The following is a 15657-nucleotide window of genomic DNA, read 5'->3' as shown; positions in this document are numbered from 1 at the left end:
TCATAACTCCTTTCAACGGAGCTATCTTCAAAAATACGTGGTCCCTCACATCAAACTCTAAATTCCTGTGGCGATTGTCGGCATAACTCTTCTGTCGGCTCTGAGCTGCACTAATTCTTTCTTTGATAAGCCGAACCTTATCGTATGCCTGCTGTACTAGCTATGGTCCCACAACTCGCCGCTCACCTATCTCATCCAAAAACAAAGGAGATCGACATCTCCTACGCTACAAAGCTTCAAAACGTGCCATGCCGATGCTGGACTGGTAACTGTTATTATATGCGAACTCTACCAGTGGCAAGAATTGAGTCCAACTACCCCCAAAGTCCAATACGCATGCACGGAGCATATCCTCTAATATCTGTATCGTCCTCTCAGTCTGCCCGTCTGACTGAGGGTGGAATGCAGTACTAAATGATAGTTGAGACCCCAGAGCTTCCTGCAAGCTCCTCCAAAATAGTGATGTGAATCGTGGGTCTCGATCTGACACAATGGATACAGGCACCCCATGAGAACGAGCTATCTCCTGGACGTAAATCTCTGTCAATCGGTTGAGGGAATAGCTGATCTTGATAGGGAGAAAATGGGCGGACTAGGTCAAACGGTCAACAATCACCCAAATGGCATTCTGGCCATGTAATGCCGTCGGCAGTCCTGACACAAAGTCCATAGATATGTGATCCCACTTCCACTCCGGGATAAATAACGGCTACAACTGCCTTGCCGGCCTCTGGTGCTCAGCCTTTACCTACTAGCACGTCAAACACTAGGCTACATACTAGGCAATCTCTCTCTTTATTCCACTCCACCAGTAAAACTCTCGCAGATCCCTGTACATTTTTGTACTACCGGGATGAACCATGTACAAAGACCTATGAGCCTTCTCTAAAATCGTCCTCCTAATGTTAGCATCAGCAGGAACACATAGTCTGGAACGGAACCGCAAAGCCCCATCGTCTGCCATACTGAACTCCTCCCCCTGCCCACTCTGTACTTTATCTATCACCTCTGCTAACTCTGGATCCTTTAATTCTTTCCTGTAGAGTAGGCTGTACTACTAGGCTGGTAATATATACTGGGGTGTTACTCTCCATCAACTCAATGCCAAGTCTCTCCAGGTCCATCATGATTGGACGCTGGATCTCCATAGCTACTAACGCTGATACTCCAAACTTCCTGCTCAGTGCATCAGCTACCACATTTGCTTTCCCCAAGTGATAACTGATGGTACAATCAAAATCTTTAATCAGCTCTAACCACCTTCTTTGTCTCATATTCAATTCCTTCTAGGTGAAGAAATACTTCAAACTCTTGTGGTCAGAGAAAATCTCGCACTGTTCGCCGTATAGATAATGTCTCTAAATTTTCAGTGCGTGTACTACTGCAGCCAACTCAAGATCGTGGGTAGGGTAGTTCTTTTCGTACTCTTTCAACTGTCTAGACGCATACTCTACTACCCTGCTATGCTGCATCAACACAGCCAAGTCCCTTTAAGGATGCATCACTGTATATTGTATAACCCTCACCCCCAGATGGGATGATCAATACCGGCGCTGTGACTAATCTCTGCTTCAGCTCCTGAAAACTCTGTTCACAGCTTTCGTCCCACTTAAATCTGGCATTCTTCTTCGTCAATCGTGTTAGAGGCCCTGATAAAGCTGAGAATCCCTCGACAAAACGACGATAATAATCGGCTAACCCCAAGAAACTCCTGATCTCCTAGACGTTCCTCGGTCTAGCCCAATTCACCATCGCCTCAATCTTACCGGGATCTACAGAAATTCCATCTCCTGAGATGACATGCCCCAAAAACACAACTTTCTCGAGCCAGAAATCACATTTGCTGAACTTGGCATATAACTTCTTCTCCCTGAGCATCTGTAAAACCTGCCTCAAGTGTATCTCATGCTCCTCATAGCTCCTCGAATAAACCAGTACATCATCAATAAAAACAACTACGAACTGGTCTAGGTATTGGTGGAAGACTCTATTCATCAGGTCCATAAATATTACAGGAGCATTCGTCAGGCAAATGACATAACAAGAAATTCGTAATGCCCATACCTGGTCCTGAAAGCCTTCTTCGATACATCTTATGCTCTCACCTTCACCTGATGGTAACCTGATTTGAGATCGATCTTAGAGTATACTCGTGTACCCTGGAGCTGATCAAATAAATCATCGATATGGGGTAGAGGATATTTGTTCTTGATGGTCGCTTTATTAATTTCTCTGTAATCTATACACATCCTCATAGACCCGTCTTTCTTCTTTACAAACAACACTGGAGCTCCCTACGGAGATACACTAGGCCGTACGAAGCCTTTGTCAAGTAAGTCCTGCAACTGGTCTTTCAATTCTGCCAACTCTGCTGGCACCATTCGGTACAGTGCTTTAGAAATCGGCGCTGTACCTGGAAGTAGATCAATGGAAAAATCTATTTCACGATCAGGTGGCAAACCCGGTAACTCATCTGGGAACACATCGGTAAATTCTTTCACCACAGGCATATTGATAAGCTTTAATTCATTTTCTAACATTTCTTTCACAAAAGCCATGAATCTCAGACAGCCATTCTGAAGTAGTCTCCTCGCCTGAACCGCTGAGACCATCTGAGGTAAGGATTGCACTCGTGACCCTGTAAATCTAAATTCTAGTTTCCCTGGAGGTCTGAATATCACTTCTCTAGCACGACAGTCTATAATAGCAGAATTGGCCACTAGCCAATCCATGCCGAAAATAATGTCGAACCCATGCATATCCAATACCACTAAATCAGTAGATAAAATCTTCCCCTGAACATCAACTGGACAACCACTGAGTACCCTACTACATCTTACTGCTAACCTGGTTGGTGTAGCCACTAACAACTCAACATCTAATGGTTGTGTTTCTGCCCCACATAATTTTACACACTCTAAGGACACAAACGAATGTGTGGTACCAAAATCAAAAAGTGCAATAACTTTAAATGAAGACATACTAACAGTACCCGTCACCACGTCACCGGCTGCCTCAGCGTCGCCCGGCATCAAAGCAAAAACTCTGGCTGGGGCCGTATTCCTCTACTGGCCTTCTCGTGGTGCCTGGTGACCTCCTCGTGCAGGTCTAGGAGCAGGAGCCGTACCAGTCTGTGTCGGACACTCCCTCATCATATATCCTGGCTCCCCGCACCTATAGCAGACACCTTGCCTGGCACGACACTCCCCCAGGTGTCTCTTCCCATAAGATAGGCAAGCTGGAGATGGCTGTGCACCCTAGAAACCGCGATGTCCAGTCTCCTGTCTCCTGTCTCTATAATAGCCACCTCTCTTCCATGAACTACGTCCAACCCCCTACTGAGAACCAGAAGGTGTAGACCTCTTCTTCTGTCTCTATTCCTCAACCTCCAACCGATCACCAATCTCGGCTATAGTGGCTCTATCCACTAGCTCAGCAAAATCCTACAACTTTAGAATTGATACCTGCTTATAGATTTCTCTTCTCAAACCTCTCTCAAACTGTCGTACCTTCCTTACCTCATCTGGAATGATATACGAGGTGAAGCGAGATAGCTCAATGAACCTCGCCGCGTACTGCTGTATCGACAGCTGTCCCTTCTTCAGATTCAAGAACTCTACAATCTTAGCCTCCCTGGAAGAGGCTGAAAAATACTTGTCGAAGAAAATCTCTTTAAACCGTTCCCACGTCATCTCTACGAGAATAGTCCTCTGCTGCTCTAAAAGTCTCACTGCCGACCACCATCTCTCGACCTCTCCAGTCAGTCTGTAGGTGGCAAACAGCACCTTCTGCACCTCCGAACACTGCAGCACTGAAAATATCTTCTTCATCTCCTGCACCCAGTTTTCAGCAACTGCAGGATTTGTCCCTCCTAAGAAAGCTGGAGGACTCATCTTAATAAATTTCTCAATCGTGCTACCGGGGCCTGCAGATGGACCACCCTGTTCTCTTGAACCCCTGGAAATTTCTGCCATAGCCTACTGTGCTACGCTACGTAAGACTGCATCTGAATCACTACCTGCAGCGCCTGAGGGTCCAGCACCCTCACTCCCACTGGCATGGGCACTATTTCTACCAAGGTCCATCCTGAAAAACAGGTAACTTAACTCAAAACCTATTTCTCTACGTGTATCACTCAACTCATATAATATATTCTCCTAATTAACTTATCACTCCTGATCTTAATTCAAGATTCAATCCTGCAACCTAGATACCCAACCCGACGATAGTTTACAATGAATTTCCTGAAATCGTCACCCCAGGAAAATCATACAAACCACCACGGAAGTCCCACATCTAGACTACAAAACCATACCTCAAATCCTCTTATCCTATACTCTGGTATTATTACTGCTGCACTCTAGAGTCTACAGAACCTATCCTCTTTTCATTTGAACTTCAATTGGGACCAATCTTTTTTTTAAAAAAAACTGCCCCAGTGTGGAGTGTGATCCTTTGACGGGTTAATCAAGAAATGAATCTTTCAGGCTCAAAAAGGGTTTGCAAGGGATTTATTCTTTGACTTTCTTTTAGGTAGCAGAACAATGGCCTGCCATCCTTTTGGTAATGACTATTGTCTTAAATGATTTTCCAAACGCTAAGGTACCCATGTCCAAGTTAGATTTTTGGTAATCTGACTTTAAGAAAAACTTGGTTTAACATTCAGCCTCAACTTGGTTAACAAATGGTAAATCATTGTTTAGGTTCTTTTTAGGGATAACTGGTTGGCCAAATAGGGTCATCCATCATTTGATCAAAACATGAGTGATGAATTGACAAGCGATTATCATAACAGCACAGCCACTTCGTTGAATTCCTTGGAAAGTAAGATACTTCTTCATAACATTTGAATTCGACGATTGTTTCATCCTTCTCTACTTTTGCCTCTCGGGTTAAATTTTCAAAAATTAACAACTCTTTTCGGTTTGTGAATACTGGCAAAATTACTTGCCCTATTCCGGCATGAAACATAAGCAAACAAAATTTGGCAACTGGACTCATGATGCAAGTGAGAGAATGAAATGCATAATTCATTTTATTGAATATAGAAAATATTCCGAGACATAGGCGTTCACGGATTACAAAATGCAAATAACAATGGAAAACAAAAGAACATCAACTGAAAAGGATTAGAGAATCAAAAGCTTGGTACTCCAACACTTTAGCCTCTATGGATAACGAATGAAACCATTGATTTGGGAACCTCCCTGATATGTTAACCACCTCCATCCTCGTGTTTGGGCAAAGGATTCCCCTGGACTCCCGGTTGCTTGTCGTCGAACACTAACCATCCAGCTTCTCTTAATGATTGCACCTTATGCTTGAAGGCCCAACATCGGTTAATAGTATGGCTGGAGAGTTAGCATGGTACTCACAGCGAACCCCAGGATCATACCACTGTGGAGGAGGGTTCGCAACGGGCATCCCAGGGATTGCAGATACCATCCCCCTTTCCCGCAGCTGAGGAAATAATTCGGCATATGTCATGTGAATGGGGTCCACCCTTCAAAAGTTTCTGGTCACATTCCTGTCTTGTACTTGCTGATTCGGTGGGGTGAACGTAGGACTAGAGTGAACAATCTGGGGCCTTGTGCCTGTATGCGCCGTTTGATTTACCATGGGCTCAAAACCAAAGTTTCTCTTGGGCCATTGGTTCCCACCTCTAGTGTACTGATTCTTCCAATTAAACTACCCCTATATCATTTGCGCCTCTTCCTCCTTCTTCCTATTAGTCCACCTTTTGCCTAAACCAGTTTCTGTGCCACTATCCTTGACTAAGCCTGTCTTGATATCGCCTTCAATTCTTCCTCCCGCAGCCACAATATCCATAAAATCGTGGGGAGTTGCTCCCCGAAGGTGCGTGCGGTAGGGGTCTTTTAATATGCTTACGAACAAGGAGATAGCCTCTCGGTCACTCACCGAGGGGTCCACCTGGATTGACATATCTCTCCACCTATAAGCATATTCTCTGAATGTTTCGGTGGATTTCTTCTCCATTTCTTGTAGCATCATTCGATCAGGCGCCATTTCCGTCACATGGCGGTAGTGAGTGATAAAGGCATTGACCAAGTCCTTCCAAGTGCGGACTCGAGCCTTATCTTGCTGAATGTACCAACGGATAGCGGACCTGGTCAAACTGCTTTGAAAACAATGCATCATTAGTTTTTCATCGTATGAGTAAGCGACCATTGCTTGGCAGTACATCACTAAATGCGTTCGAAGACACTAGGTCTCATCGAACTTTTCAAAGTCTGGCATTTTGAACTTTGGTGGCAGGGTGACTTTTGGCACCAAGCACAGATCATTTGGATTAACAGAATCAAAAGTATTAGATCCCTCCATTGCTTTTAAACTTTCTTCCAATACGTCACAGCGACGCTCAGTCTCAGATTTGTTCATCCCTATATCCAAAGGTACTAATGGAGGAGTTCTCACTACTGGGAACCCCTGTGCTAGCATAACAGGGATGAAAGAAGGCATATTTGGCAGTGGACCCCCCATGACACCAGGTGGTGGAATTGATGTTTGTCCATGATCTGGGGTGAACCCTGGGGGATGAGCGGGGTCCACATCTACTTCAGGATCAACATGCACTGCCTTTACCTTGTTCATCAGTAACTCCAGAACCTTACTTATCTTATCATTTATCTCTTCTTGTCCTTGTTTTAGACCTAGGACTCTATTTTCCAATTGTTCACTCATTTCTCTCACTCTTCGCCTGCTATTGTACTAAAGCGTGGTGGTCTAAATTATTACTTTATGTTACTCAAACCACCTCTTTGATTAGGAACTGAAAACCAAAAAATTTCTTTTTTAGAATCATGAATGCCTAATTATGTACTGCATGAGTGAATGTGTTTTGATGCATGATTAGGGTATGCAATAGGTGTTTATGTATGGATGCAACTAATGTACTTATACATACAAACAAAGATATGAGTGTGCATGCAACCTATCGTGCATGACTATGTGTGAAATGAAGTGCATGCATACGATGTAACCTAAATGACAACTTAGTTAGGATTCTAGAAAAATTCCACTAATGAAACATTTCAAAGATTAAAATGACCATTGATGGGTGACGATTTCAATTCAATTTCTCCCTCAGCCTTTCCTTTCTGTGATGATGGTCTATGTACCTCAGATTCTATGAAGGGTCAGATTATGTTCTGAGGTTAGGGTTGACATAGGCTAGTCAACTCGTGGGATTCGTTCAATGCAGACTTGTGGAATTTAGTGTGCACTTGGGCCTCAAGTATTTTTTTAAAATATGGGCTTCAATGTATTTCATGATGAGATCAGGCCCTAGTTTTAAAAGGACTTGGGCTTGGATTGCTTAGAAAATGTTGGCCTGAATTTTTGGGTGATAGGGCCGAAGCCCATTTTTGGAAATTTGGGTTTAACCCTTTTTGAAAATTGGGTCTGGGCCGAGTTTTTACTTAGGAAAAGGTCGGGCCTAGGTTTGTTTTTAAAGAATTGGGCTCGAGTTATTTGAAAATGGTTGGGCCGACCCATATTTTAAAAAGCTCGGGCCAAGTGCTTCATTTTTTTTTTAAAAGATGGGTCATAGTCTCATTATTGAGCTTTTTTAGAATACTAGCTAAGTAGTATGTAAGTCTAAAATGGATGCAAAATGTATGGTATAGTACAAGGTATCTCACAACATATATACAACATGCTATACATGGAGAAGGATGTGGCTCCTATCCCGACCCAGGGTAGGTATGTATATACAGGGTTCTTCATGGCTCTATCCTAGTTAAGGGAAACTATATACAAACATGCGTGGGTGGGTTCTAATCCCTATTGACAAAAAGGTCCCCAGTTTGAAATTTCATCCTCCCCCATAGGGGTCCGGACAAAACTCGCACTGAGTGGGGTGGTTCGCGGGTCCCATCAAGCTTAAGCTACGAAGGGACAAACGCTATTACACCCCTATCTAATCTTAGCAGGTAAAGCTTGGGTATAGAGCGTGAAAGTGTGTGAATTCAATTTTTAACCTAATCCCGCTACCCCCACATTTATTCACATGCTATTAAAAATATTCAAAAGGTATGGAAATACAATATCTGCAATTAATATGTTTATTCAAAAAATTTGGGAACAAAATATTTTTAGTTAATATGCTTAAAAAATATGGAAACAAAATATTTACGATTAGTATACAAAATATCTATAATTAATATGCTTATTCAAAATATCTACAATTAATATGTTTTATTCAGAATATTTGGAAACAAAATATCTACAATTAATATTCAAAAAAATTAGGAAGCAAAATATTTTTAATTAATTAAGGTTATTTGTAAATTATGGAAATAAAATATTTACAATTAATCAAGGTTATTTACAAATTACAATATTCACAAAATAAGGAGTAATTAAAATATTTATTAAATTTGAACTTAGGATAATTTCGAATTAATTACTGGCTCAACTCTCTAATGTCCCTAGCGGAGTTGCCAAGCTGTTGCGATGTCCAGGGAGTGTGTGTGCCCCGGGGTGGCGAAATAAAAATCAATTTTAATATTTTCAGGAAAAATCATGGAATGTCGGAGTCGCCACTAACCTTAGTGTGGTTAGAACACGTGATTACTACCCCGTTAGAGGTAGAATGGGTCTACATTACCAGAGTTGGGGTCGGGAGCTCGGTTACTTGAGGGGAGGGTACGAGCACCCCCTACACGCCCGTTCTTACGAGCAGTATCTAACTATTTTGGAATTATCCCTAAGTTAATCTAGTAAGTCTTTAAAATTACTCATCTAGTAAATTTATTAATACACGTACAAAGTAAATAAATACATAAATAAATAAGTAAATAAATAACACAAAAATATATTTAAAATATAAATATTTACATATTTCCTCAAAACTAAGGGTACGTGAAGTCCGAAGGCTAATACCTTAGCATTAAAATCATAGGGATAAAAAATTAAAAATATTTTATAACAAAAATATAATAATAATAATAATAATAATAATAATCATCATCATCATCATCATTATGATAATAATAATAATAATAATAATAATAATAATAATAATAAATAACAATAGTAAAAATAATAATAATATTAATACTAATATTAATATTAATAGTAGTAATCCCATAATGATAATAATAAATAATATTAATAGTAACAATATGCACACATTAACAATAAATATATATTTTGAATATCATAATGGTAACGTAATAATTTCACACATGATAATAATAATAATATACTATAAATAAAAGGTAATAATAATAATCTTCCTAATGGTACACACCCCTAATATCCTATAAATACCTTTACACCCGTAAGGAAATAATTAATAAAAGAAATAAACCAAATTTAGAATTAAAACATGGAAACCAATGCAAAGGTAAAGAAATAATGAAATTATGAAAAGAAGTTATTGCTGAAAATAATATATACCAATACAGTATGGTCGCCAAAATTAATATACACCCTAAATATACAAATTTTAAACATAAAATGGGTACAATAATGACCAAAAATCCTACATACACACAATAATGAATATGACCTTAATAAATGCAACTAAAATCCTAAACATTAACCCCATCACATGAACCTTACATATTCAAACGCAATCAAACCAAACCTGCATTTTAAACATATCACGTGAGCACTACATATTTGATAATAACAACAATATACCAATATTATGATAACAATAATAGTAACATGCAAATTATATAATAATCTTACCAATAATGCTATATAAATAAATATAATACTAATACTAATATAATTAATATAATAATAATGCTAATGATAATGAGCCAACTACATAATAATATGACTAATAATAATATATAAATCATATAGTACTAATAATAACAATACACCTATAATATGATGACAATATTAGAAATAATATACAAACCATATAATAATATTATTGATGGTAATATACAAATAATATAACAACATTATTAATAATGATATTCACATGACAATGATACTATAACCAATAATACATAAATAATGATATTATTAACAATAATATACAACTAATAATACCAATATGGATATATATATGCCTGCAAAAGTAAAGGACCTTCAGTGTCTTAGAATATAATACACAAACATGTACAATAAAATAAAATAAAAAACATGTGTGTGCTGTGTGTGCGTGAGTGCGTGTGTGTGTGTGGCCGGACTGTGTTGCAGTGTGCACGAGCAGAAGGACTTACACAGGGACTTACTGTGGGAGATCTAAACAGGGAAGCGTAGAGTGGTGGTGGTGCTCGGCTGCGGTTGTGTTGTAGAGGGAAGCCTCAGGTCTGTTGTAGCAGATGGAGGTTCTCGGGTCTCGGTTGTTCACAGATGGTATTGAAGCTGTAGCTGGTGATGGCTCGCAGTTGCTGTGGATTTGCAATGGCCAGGAGTAGGGGGCGACGGCGACAGGGCTGCTGCTGTTCTGGTGTGGCGTGGATGGGCGGTCTGACGGTGTGATTCTGGTGTGGAGACGGTTCTCGGTTGCTGTGGAGAGGCCAGAGACAGCCTCGACTGGAGCTGGAGCTGGTGCTGGTGGCCGCTGCTGCTGGTGGCGTGAAGAGGGGAGGCCGGGTGATTGGTGCTGGGACTGGTGCTGCTACTTTTGGCCGAAGATGGAGAGTGATGGCAGCTGCAATGGACGGGCTACTGGATGCGGGGCAGTGACGGGATAGAGGAATGAGATGAAAGAGACAGAGAGGATGGAAGAAGAAGAAGAAAAGAAACAGCTTTTTGTTGGTCTCCCCCTTTGCTTGCTGCGTGTCCCCCCCCCCCCCTCCCCCACTCCCCTTTATAAAAAATTTGGAACCCTAGACTTCTCTTTTTGATTTTATTTTGCTTTTTCTTTTATTTTTCTACTTTTACTCTTATGGAAATAATGAATATGGTAACTAAATATAATAATAATAATAATAATAATAATGATGATGATGATGATGTAATAATGACAAGATTTGAAAATAATATAATAATAGTATGATAATAGTCATAATAAAGTAATATTTAAAAATAATAATAATAATAATAATAATAATAATAATAATAAGGATAATAAGAAAAATAATAGTAAAGTAATAATAATAATTATAACACTCTAATAATAAAATAATATTTAAAAAAATGATAATGATAATAAGAGAAATAATAATAATAATAATAATATATTAATAATCGTAATGAAAATGGTAATGGTAATAATAATAAAATACTATGATAATAATAATAATAATACTAATAATACCACTGGTAATAAATATTAATAAAAAAAATGATTATAAGAAAGTAATAATAAATATACTAATGATAATAATAATAATAATAAAATAATAATAATAATAATAAAAATAAGGTGATAATAATGAAAATAATAAGAGGGGACCCCTTGTTCTATTTGGTTAGGGCAAAAATAAGGTGTTTACAAGGATCATAGCAGTATTTTCTCAATCATACATTTCATTCATAATAAATAAATATATCATATGTTTTTCTGAAATAAATCTACTCATAATCAATAATAGTTTGCATGAAAAAGAACTGCTTTAGTTTACTCCCTTACCTGGTTACTGAGAAAGCCCCTCAAATTTCCTAGCCTGATCCCCGTAGGATTTCCTACTCAACACCCTGAAATTCAAAATCTCCAGTACTAAACATCACTATTTTCATGCGTACATCAATTTCTATAACTATCACAAAGTCTAATTTGGCTTAAAAAGCCTTACCTCAACTCAGGGATGATTTTCAACTCCATTTTCTCGACGATCCGCTCCGGCAAACTTGTAGGGAACTTCGCCAGGAGCGTCGTGGTAGCCTCAGATCTTCGATCCGACGTAAAACCAGCCCAAAAACGAGGAGAGAGAGTGAGAGAGCTGAAGGGGAGAGAGAGGCTTCTTAAAAATGATATTTTCCCCGGATTTTCATACTTATAAAACAGCAAGATTCGTTAACGAGCCCGACCTTCGTCGACGAGTCCTTCACAAATTTCGTCGACGAGACCCTACATTCGTCGACGAAATTCAGGCTGCCTCAGAACCCCTCTCAGTATTTTCTCGTCGACGAAATCCTGTGTTCATCGACGAAATTCTTAAAGAGTTCGTCGACGAAATCCTGTATTCTTCGACGAAATCCTGCTGAACCCCTATTTTAGCCCTACCAAAATTCAATGTCGTCAACGAACGTGAACTTCTGTTTCCGGTCTCCATTTCCCTATCTTTATTATTTAAATACCATTCTAAATTCAGGTCGTTACAAGAAGACTTGTGAATTTAAAATTATATGATGGACAAAATGTTTTAGATGATTTGGATAAATTTAATGAAATTATTGATAATCTGGAAAACATAAAACTAACTATTGCAAATGAAATTTAAGCATTGATTTTGCTAAGTTCATTAACAGATAGTTGGGAGACACTGGCGGTAGCTCTCAGTAATCCAACACCGAACGGAAAGGTAACCTTGAGCATGGTGAAGGATAGCATCACAAGAGAATGCAAGAGAAGAACTGAGCAAGGCTTGCCCACTCACTCTCAAGGACAAGCGATGGTTACTAAGAGGGGCAGAAGGAGATATTCCCAAGGAGACAAGAAGAACACTGGCAGGTCCAAAAGCAAGTCCAGAGGCAGATCAAAATCAATGGGTAACTTCACCTGTTATTATTGTAGTAAGTCTGGACATACAAAGAAGGAATGTTAGAAATGGAAGGCAAAACAAACTAGCGAAGACAAGAAATAGGAGGACAAAAGTAGTGCAGCTGTGAAATCTGATGAAGGTGAAACTTACGTAGTGTGTAAGGAAGGACGCGTTAACCTCACTTGCCAAGACACAACATGGACGATTGAATCTGTAGCATCATTCCATGTAACGGCATGAAGAGACTTCTTCTCATCTTACAAATGTGGTGATTATGGCTTTGTTACGATAGAAAATGAAGTCAAATGCAAAATTGCTAGTAAAGGGACGTGTTGATTGAAACAAATATTGGCTACAAGCTACTACTAAAGGATGTTCGGCATATACTAGACATTCGCCTTAACCTGATCTATACAGGTCAACTTGATGACATGGGTTATCAAAGCTATTTTGGTAATGGAGAGTGGAAGCTCGAGAAAGGGAATTTGGTGGTGGCCAAAGGAAAGAAGGATGCTAGCTTTTACTACACTCAAACTAAGCAACTCTGTGTAGGAGATGTGAATGCTACAGAATATGAAGTCATCACTGAGTTATGACACAACAGACTTGCCCAAATGAGCGAGAAGGGACTCTAGATTCTTGCAAGGAAAAAGCTCATTCCAAATTTCTTAGGTAATTCTTTAAGAATTGTACTCATTGTTTAGCTGGTAAACAACATCGAGTTGCATTTCGAAAGAACCCCCCATTTAGAAGAAAGCATATTCTAGATTTAATTCATACTGATGTGTGTTTTATGAATGATAAAAGTATTGGTGGATCATTGTGTTTTGTTACTTTAGAAAAGTGTGGGATTATCCTTTGAAAAGAAAAGATCGGGTGTTAGATATGTTCAAAAAGTTTCAGGCCTATGTTGAAAGACAAAGTGGAAGAAAGCTCAAATGTGATCATTCAGACAATGGTGGTGAATACATTAGGCCATTTGAAGAACATTGCAGAGTCCATGGTATCAGACTTAAGGAGTTGGTTCCCAAGACTCCTCAAGACAACGACTTTGCAAAAAGAATGAACAGAACCATCTGCAACAAGATTATCTGCATGCTCTCTCATTTAAGGCTACCAAAATCCTTCTGGGGCGAGGCGTTAATGACAGCATTTAACCTCATCAACCTTTCTCCTTCAGTTCCTTTAGAAGATGACATTCCTAAAAGGATTTGGACTGGGAAAGATGCATCCTATAAACACTTAAAGGTGTTTGGTTGTAAATCTTTTGTCCACATTCCTCGAGATGAAAGGACCAAATTTGATTCAAAGACAAAAGAGTGTGTCTTCATTGGTTATGGTATTGATAAGTTCGACTACAGACTATAGGATCCAAAGAATAGGAAAGTTATCCGAAGCAAATATGTGGTGTTTATTGAAGATCAAACTATTAACGATTGTGAGAAGGTCGATAATCCAAAGCATGTCCTTAGAAATCCAGTTAAGTGGATTCCAGATTCACCACCACAGCCACAGGAAGAGCATGACAATAACAGGGAAGTTGATAAGAGTGATGAACCAATAGCTGAAAGTGATCAAGAAGCTCTAGTAGCATAACCCTAGATAAGAAGATTCATTAGGGAGTGTCAACCTTGTAGCAGATACTCACTAGATGAGTATGTATTGCTAATTGATGGGGGAGAACCAAAATGCTATGAGGATGTCATGTCACTATGAGGATGTCATGTCACATGAGCACAAGAATGAGTGGTTAAAGGCCATGCAAGAAGAGATGAAATCCTTGCATGAGAACCAAATTTATGATTTGGTAGAACTGCCAAAGGGAATGAAAACACTCAACAACAAATGGGTGTTTAAATTGAAAAATGAAGAAGGAAACTCACAACCAAGGTACAAAGCACGACTAGTTGTGAAAGGCTTTGGTCAAAGAAAATACATTGACTTTGAAGAGATTTTCCCGCCCGTGGTAAATATGTCATCTAATCGAGTTGTTCTCGGATTGGCTGCTAGCCTGAACTTGGAGATTGAGCAGCTTGATGTAAAAACTACATTTCTCCATGGTGATTTGAAAGAAGAAATCTATGTGAAACAAATTGAAGGATTCGAGGCCAAAGGAAAAGAACAGTTGGTGTGCAAACTGAGAAAGAGTTTGTATAGTCTCAAGCAGGCACCGAGATAGTGGTACAAGAAGTTCGATTCCTTCATGATGGAGCACAGGTATAATAGGTTCACAACTGACCATTGTGTTTTTTATTAAGAGATTTTCTAGTAATGATTCATTATTCTCATGCTTTATGTGGATGATATGCTTATTATTGGTAATGATATTGAAAATATAGGAAAGTTGAAGAAAGAACTAAGCAAATCCTTTATAATGAAGGATTTGGGTCCAACAAAATAGATTCTCTAAATGAATATCTTTCGAGACAGGAAAAATAAAAAGTTGTGGTTAAGAAGGTGCTAGAAAAATTTAACATGAGCAAAGCAAAACTCGTCAGTTGTCCACTTGCAGGACACTTCAAGCTTACTTCCAAGTATTATCCTAGAAGTGAAAATGATAAAAAAGAAATGAAGAAAGTGTGTCGTGGGTAGCTTAATGTACACCATGGTATACACAAGACCTGATATTGCTAACATAGTTGAAGTAGTCAGTTGATTCCTTTCTAATCCTGACAAAGAACATTGGGAAGTCGTCAAGTGGATTCTTAGGTATCTAAGTGGTACTTCTCATTTATGTTTATGTTTTGGTCATGACAAACCTGTGTTGGAAGGTCATACAAATGCAGACATGGCCAGTGAAGTTGATTTTAGAAAGTCTACTTCAAGATACCTAATGAAATTTTTACGGGGAGTAGTGTTATGGCAATCAAAGTTACAAAAATGTGTTGCATTGTCCACTACTGAGGCAGAGTTGTAACGACCCGAATTTAAAATGGTATTTAAACAATAAAAGAAAACGGAATGGAAATCGAAACAGAAGGAAGCAGTCAACTTCATCAACAAACGCGAAGGAAAAATC

The sequence above is a fragment of the Malania oleifera genome, chromosome 11 (assembly GCF_029873635.1).
Source record: "Malania oleifera isolate guangnan ecotype guangnan chromosome 11, ASM2987363v1, whole genome shotgun sequence".
NCBI lineage: Eukaryota > Viridiplantae > Streptophyta > Magnoliopsida > Santalales > Ximeniaceae > Malania > Malania oleifera.
The sequence above is the reverse complement of the archived record's forward strand: the minus strand, read 5'-3'. Positions refer to the sequence as shown.